This window comes from Lactuca serriola, chromosome 4 (genome assembly GCF_051521515.1).
Source record: "Lactuca serriola cultivar US96UC23 chromosome 4, Lser_US96UC23_V15, whole genome shotgun sequence".
NCBI lineage: Eukaryota > Viridiplantae > Streptophyta > Magnoliopsida > Asterales > Asteraceae > Lactuca > Lactuca serriola.
In genome coordinates this window covers 383,233,733-383,241,531 of record NC_136411.1, presented here as the reverse complement: position 1 = coordinate 383,241,531, position 7,799 = coordinate 383,233,733, and the positions used below count along the sequence as shown (strand labels likewise).

The 7,799-nt window shown below is 41.4% G+C and overlaps 1 pseudogene; it reads right to left on the bottom strand.

The window, feature by feature from the left end:
* Positions 1-6,232: 6,232 nt before the first annotated feature.
* LOC145097785 (dof zinc finger protein DOF3.4 pseudogene) lies at positions 6,233-7,341 on the bottom strand (annotated as a pseudogene).
* Positions 7,342-7,799: the final 458 nt, after the last annotated feature.

Here is a 7,799-nt window from a genome sequence, read left to right as displayed (position 1 = left end):
TCACAGACTGGCCAGATGCCATGTCACTCCTGAACGCCCTGAGGCGATCCTCCATCAACTCGATGATCCCTTCCTTGATCGACCCGAAGATAATGGGAGTCGACTCAAGGATATCCCTGGTGATCTCTGACGCGATGAAATCGCGTAGTCCCTCATCTACCGGCTCGGAACCTGATCCCGAACCCGACCCCTCTCCTGAACCGCCATCTATCGGCCTCGATCGAAGTACCACCATTCTACAATACATAATAACAATCATTAGTGATACTGATACTTCCTGAGGGATCACTGCTACTTACAAGTTCCCTGGTCTTATCTTGGCCTTCCTTGGTTCGGGTACGGATCCTATGCTTTCAGTAGTACGGGCCCATACTACCTTCCACATCTATTCGTACCTTCTTCAAGGACTGCCTCGACTCCACCAGACCCCTTCCACTACGGCTGATCACTGCTATACTCATCCTAGGCTTGCCCTAGGGAAATCTCAGGCTCCACCCTACCAGGTCCTCAGCTGCTGAAGGCCCCTTAGTAGTGCCAATTAACCATTACCTGAATACTATCACATGTGGTGAGGCTCGGATAATCCTTCGAGTAACAGGCTCATCCCTACAACGGTTAGACTCAAACGAGAGCTGCGCAATAGGGCCAAATCCAACACTCTAAGATTATTCAACCCTGATCACATGTGACGTGACGTATTCACCTAATGGCTAACTCCCACCACTCAGAGTCCCACAAAGCACAAAGCAAGCAACATTCGAACTAAGGGAACAATCTCAAGCAAATCCGCTCTCATAGAGAGAAGTTGATCTAGCATACAGAGCTAAACTCATACTATCAGGCATAACCTAACAGGCTATCCTACTGTTGTCAACTCGATTCTAGCATGCAATTTTCATACACTAAAGCACATAAAGCATGCACATAAGGCATCATTACTAGATCCTTAGTCCTATTCTAGCATGTTGTTCTACTGAAACTGATAAACACAACATAAGCTTGTATGGGTACTTTGGGGAATACTTACTCGAGCTCGGCCGGTCGCGCACATCACACACTTCGTTCTTTCTCAAAAATCTTTTCTCAATCTTTAGAAAACATTTTCTTTTGGAAAATCTTTTAATCCCTCGATTTGAGTTCAGACACCCCCGAAGGTGTGTCCGAATCCCTCAAACCAGGGCTCTGATACCAACTTGTAACGACCTAATTTTCACATCCAAAAATTTCGTTTTTAAAACATTACTTTAGAAAACATTAATAATTAAAACATTGCTTAATTAAACCATTTCACATCGAAAACCAAATTTGAAATCCATAACAGTCAAACAACCAAAATATCAGAGTATCAATCCCAGGGTAAACTCATAAATGCGGAATCAAGGAGTGTGTGTGATGAGCCGCTACCGTGCCTGCTCCTTCCCCTTGGCTGAAGAGGCACCTGAAACAACAACTGAAAAACATAAGCACAAAGCTTAGTGAGTTCCCCCATCGTACCACATACCATACAACACATAACATACATACTGCCAGGCTATTCTGGGGTGCCTGACTACCCGGTACGGCCATTCTGGGGTGCCGACTACCCGTGCGGCCATTCTGGGGTGCCGACCTACCCGTGTCAAGCCATTTTGGGGTACTGACTACCCGTGTCAAGCTTTTCTGGGGTGCTGACTACCCGTCGGTCCTGACAACCGAGCCTCGAGGACTATTTCACCCCCTACTGCTACTAACACATATAACATATTATCAAACATATTTGGGGTGTCTGAACTACCCTTCGGTCCTAACAACCGAACTCGGGGACTGGTCCCCTCCTACTACCTCTATTGCATATAACATAACAAGTCAGCATGCAAACACATAATCATATACTGTCAGACATTTCTGGGGTGTCCGAACTGCCCTTCGGTCCTAACAACCGATCTCTACCTCTATCACATAAAACATATCATGCTAGCATATAACATATCAGGTAGCAGCAAACCTAGATGATATCACAAAGACAATCATCTAACATACGACTCCTATTGGTGGGCCGACATTGTGGCCGTAAACCCACCGCTACTGGAAGGTAACTCACCTCAAAGTAGCTACTGATCTGATCGGGAACTGACTGTCTACTGCTGCTGCTGCTGCTCCGGAAATCCTCCGGCTGTAATTCCCACAACATACTCAATCAAGCACTGCTAACTGTCCTTTGGGTAAAATGACCATTTTACCCCTGATCATGTCATAAGTCAAAGTCAGAGTCAACTTTCAGTTGACCCGACTCGTCGAGTTGGCTCTCCAACTCGCCGAGTCCCTATCCACTCGATTGCCCTGAATCCCATCTCTACTCGTCGAGTTAGGCGTTGACTCGACGAGTTCTCCTTCCCAAACTAATGTTCAAGTCCTTCATCCTACTCGCCGAGTTGTATGAACAACTCGTCGAGTTCATCTTCATCCGATGAACACTTATGCTGCGACTCGCCGAGTTGTATGAACAACTCGCCGAGTCTGATCTTGATCTAAGGAGATTGCCTTGAACTCGCCGAGTTAGGGCAATGACTCGCCGAGTTCCTTCATGGATGAGTTCGACTTCCAACTCACTGAGTCACACCCCGTGACTCACTGCTCACACTCGACACAGCGAAAAGGGGACAAACTCGGAGACTCGCGAGCAGACTCGCTGAGTCAGATGAACGACTCGCCGATTCGTTACCATGCAAGCACTATAAACGCGATTTAGCTTGGATCCAGTCCATTCCATTCATAGATCTGGGTTCCTAGAGCATGAATCACACGTAAAGTTTCCAACTTTACGTGTAGATATTCACCACTAAGGGTTTTAGGGTTCAAAATGCACCCAAAAGGGTAGATCTAGGGTCTTCATGCAATATGGGTCCATAAAGGCAACAGATCTGAGCTCCTGGAGCTCAACCATGCCTAGATCTAAAGGCCAATCAACTTATTACGAATTATATTGCACATACAAGCTTGGGGAAGGGCTCACGAAAGACTTAATGGAGTAATAAGCATAGAAACAGAGGGAAAACGGGTTATACCTCGAAGGAATCACTGAGAGAACACTAAGATGCTTGGCTTCCTTCCCTTCCCCTTGATCTACACCACTTCCTTCTCAAAACCTTCAAGAACACACAAAAATGCTTCAAACTCTCTAGGAAATAAGCTTTGAACGAGGGTTGGGGGCTCTGAGGGTGAATGGGGGTTGGCTTGGGGCGGACATGAGGCTTAAATAGGGTGCAAACCCTTGAAACTTAGGGTTTCATCCAACAGCGGTGACTCACCGAGTCCGGAATATGGACTCACCGAGTCACCAACTTAAACATGTCCCGGGTCCCGCCTCTACTCGGCGACTCGGACCTATGACTCGCCGAGTCCAAGGCTAAAAATGGAAAATCCTCAAATAAGATTTACGTACCGGGAACCAGGTGCTACATAGATCTAGCCTCCTTGGGTGTAGTTACCACGTAAAGTTGCCAACTTTACGTGCATGCAAGGCCTCAAGAGGCTAAAACACCCAAAACTAGTATTAAGAAGAGGTTTAGGGCATAGAGAAAGGCCAAGACTAGATAAAGCTAATAACCTTATGACTATGGCGGCCTAGAGGAGTCCAGATCTGAAGTTACAACTTCAAATCATGCTCAACTTCCAAAAATAGATCCAAAGTGGGGTAAAAAGACCCTAAACTCTTGAATGGAGAGATCTAACAAGAAAATGATCAATGTAACGACTTTTTACCTTCAAAAGGGCTACAAGTAAGTAGATGCAGGATCTATAAGCTCCTTCTCGTTCCAAGCTCCTAAACCTTCAAGTTTCTCCAAGAATTGCACCAAACACACACTCTTTAGCCTTGTACACACTCAAAATGGAAAGTAAGCTCGTTTAGGGTTTTCTTCTGGACGATAGGGTGGTAAGGGAGGCTGGAGAGAGGACTTAATGTCCTTTAAATAGGGTGCAAACCCTAAAAATTAGGGTTTTCATGCATAGCCTCAACTCGTCGAGTTGGGTCATCCAACTCGTCGAGTAGGCTTCATAATCTCCGCGGTCGGATCAATTTCTACACGATGAATTGGGGCAGCCAACTCGTCGAGTAGGTCTATAAATATAAATATAAAAGCTTCAAATTTATACTTGGGAGTCGGGATGTTACAACTCTCTTGACATACATCAGGTAACTCGATGGGAAAATCGTTGGGAAATTCTTTCATCACATCAATGTCTCTAAACTCCTTCTTTTATTTCGAGGTATCCATATTGTGTGTTAAGTATGAATGACATTTCTTAGCAATACATTTGCCTTACTTTGAGGACATTGATAATAATTGATGCAACTCTTCTTTTATCCTCGTAAGTAATATGAGGTTCACCATCATAAGACTATACTCAAACCATCTTCTTCCCGCACACAATTTTTCATGTATACTTGGCTAGCTAATCCATTCCCAAGATGATATCAAAGCCACCAAGATGTATGGGAATTACATTAGCATTGAAGTTCACTCCATTAAACTCTTACAATATTAGGATACTCTTTACTAATACTAATTGCATTGCCATCGATTATTTCTACAATAACTCCTACATTTAATGCTTTCAAAGGTACATTTAACTTCGTGCCAACCTCATATGAAATATACGAATACATGGCACCAGAATCAAACAAAAGTGATGTCTTGAGACAACATCAGTAGTCTCATAAACCTTGACATCCGACATTTGAAAGCCTCACCCGTTTCCTCGTGGGTGTCATCATTCTTGGTTTCACTATCTTTTTTGGTTCTTTTTATTGGTGGACTGCCAAATCTCATTGTCATTACATATGTAACACTTTTTTTAAGAGCGGTGGGTTAACCCAAGACCTCATTTTTAGTAACTCCTTGTTAACATGATAGAAAAAGCTTCGGCAAAGTGTCTTTTTTATCCACATCTAAAACAAGTAGCATCCCCTTTTTGTTTAGCTTGGTCATCCCAACTCTTGCTTCTTTCAACAAGTAACATCCCCTTTGCATTTCACTTGTACTTTTGTAGTTGCCACCTTTTCCTACTTGCTTTTCTTTATCTCGACGTTGTGAGTGTTTTCTCAAATTTGCTTGCTTTCCTCACGGCTCAAGTGTTTTCACTTCATTCATTAAGAGTTAAAAATTCTGTAGCAATCCCTCAACGGATTGACTCGCCTTTGCATATTCATCGGGTGTTAATCTTCTTATAAAACTTTAGAGTTTATTGAACTTTTTGTTATACTCATTCATGGTTATATTTCCTTTCTTGAGTCCAATAAAATCTTCTTCGATTAACCAATAAAACATTCTTTAAATCTTTCTAAGAACTCCTCCCATGACAATCAGTTTAGCATTCAAGTATTCATGTTTCTTTTAGTTTCATGCCACTATCGCAAGGCATGAGACTTAAACTTTGTTACAACAAAATATTTGACTCTTTACTCATCACATTAATCTTATACCCGACATCAGAAGATATAACATTAATTTTATTTGTTCTAGATACTAAAAAAATCGATCATTTACATATTCTTGTCGTTTGTTACCTTGCAAATAGGACATGATCTAACCTTTTAAACTTAAAGTTACAACTAATATCAACGACAAAAGAACCTTCGCTTTCTTTTATAATTTTCTCAAATTATCAAAAGATCTGATTGTTAAATTTTTTGCCATAAACAAAGGGCTGTTTTCTCTTTCTTGTCAAAATGAAATCTGTTACTGCCATTTGATTTAATGAAAGAAAATCAGGTAAAATGTAATACCGACTCAATATTCTCAAATAACCAAACACTGAATCAAACTAACATGTATCTGTGACATTACCAATCCCAAATTTTTTGATTTTAAAACACCAAATTACATCTTAATATTAAAATAAAGATACCAATTCCAGTCGAAATTTTCTTTTACTTTTGCTCAGTAAAAACGTAGTAAGTTTTGTGTGTTTCCATATATATTAGAACACCTTTATTATATTCCAATAGCATATAGGGACCCTGTTGGCGGCATAGCAGCGAAGACAGCATCAACCTGATGGAACTTAACTGCCTCGATTCTTGTCTTTCACAGAAACTGGATAAGTAATCAATTTAATATATTTTTTTTTCTAACTCCTAGATTATACAAAAATTATAACATTTAATTCCAATAAGTTCTTTAAGTTAAATTAGCTTTGATTAAAAAAGAAGAAGTAGAAGAAGAAGAAGTTAAGATTTCTCGAATGAAAATAAAAAGAAAAAATTATGACGGTTGGTATTAGAATTTAGAAGACACACTTTAAAAGGTTGTTTGTTTTCTCGTACTAAAACCGAACAGGAATTAATCTAATACAGATGGTAACACATTAACAATCCTACACTATCACTTCTAAATTCAACTTTCATTTTCATATCATTCCAGGTGTAGAAATAGCAAGATCCGGCAAAGTAAAACAATCTCCACCATCTCCACTCTCCACCTGCCACGTATGCCCACCGCCGATCATACTCCCTCCGCCGCCGCCGCCGCCACCCGACGCATACTGAACTGAACCACCACCATCTCCGATTCCGGCAAACGGCCAAATCGACCTTCCAAAACCAAAGCTCCCATCTTCAAATCCTCCAACTCCAAAGAAACCAGGCCCATGTGTATTATTCAACAACGACGTAAAACTCTCACACATACTCATCCCGGACTTCCCTTCGCCGAGAAAATGCAATCCTCCGCCGTGCTCACCGGCAAACGGAATCAAGATCGGGGTACCAGTCGGTGGGGCCATATGACGGAATTCCAAAGAATGCGAAATACTAGAGTTGCCATGAGCGTTGGTGGTGACACGAGAACGTTTAGCATTCTTCCGGCTTCCACCGCCGACGGGGATATCGCGAAGAGTGCCACCGTGAGTCCAGTAACGACGACATCCTTTGCAGAAATGACGCGGCTGAGAGAAGTTGTAGTTGTTGTAGTAACAGAATTTAGTGTTGGTAGAATCGCAACGTGGACACGGGAGGTGTTCGGGTTCAGGCGGCGGTGCACCTGCACCAGCACCAGCACCAGCAGCACCACCACAACCACCGACGTTGTGCGGCTTTGCGATGGTAGTTCGCCGGTGATCGCAGGAATCAGATGGCATTTGTGAATGCTTTTTTTTGTTTGGAAAGAGAGGTTATAGTTTAAGTGGGAAGATGTTGGTTTTGTCTGGTGAGATTGTGAGGGTGGAAGTGGGGTTTTATGGAGGCGGAAGGTAGATGAGAGAGAGGGTTGTAGGAGGCAGCAGGCTTTTTCAGAGATTGTGTTTTGAAGATGGAGAGATTACAGAGACGCTGTTTAATTGTGGGCTCGGCCACCAACCTTGAACCTACTCCATTAATACTTATTGGATTTAACTGGTTTGCTGCACAATAACCAAATACACCCATCCGTACGCAAAGAATAATACTACAACACTCTTAAATTAAATTGTTTTAACATGGGATAATAACGAACATTCGATTTTTTTTACATTTACTTATTAAATTTTTTTTCGTTATCTATTTGCCATTGAATACCGATCATAAGGGTAAAATATGAACAGTTTCAATAGTTCAGTGGCAAATAGATAACGAAAAAAAGTTTAATAACTAAATATGAACAAAATTGAAAGTTCGTTTCCCTTTAAAAAGTTCAATCACTAAATGTGAACAAACTTCCTCTTGTATTATGTTTTAGCAAATTATTTATTTTTGTTAAATTATAGCAACATTTGTTGATGAAGAAATCTATGAAATAAATTAAAAAAAACAAAACAAAACCCTGAAAATATATTTAAAAAAA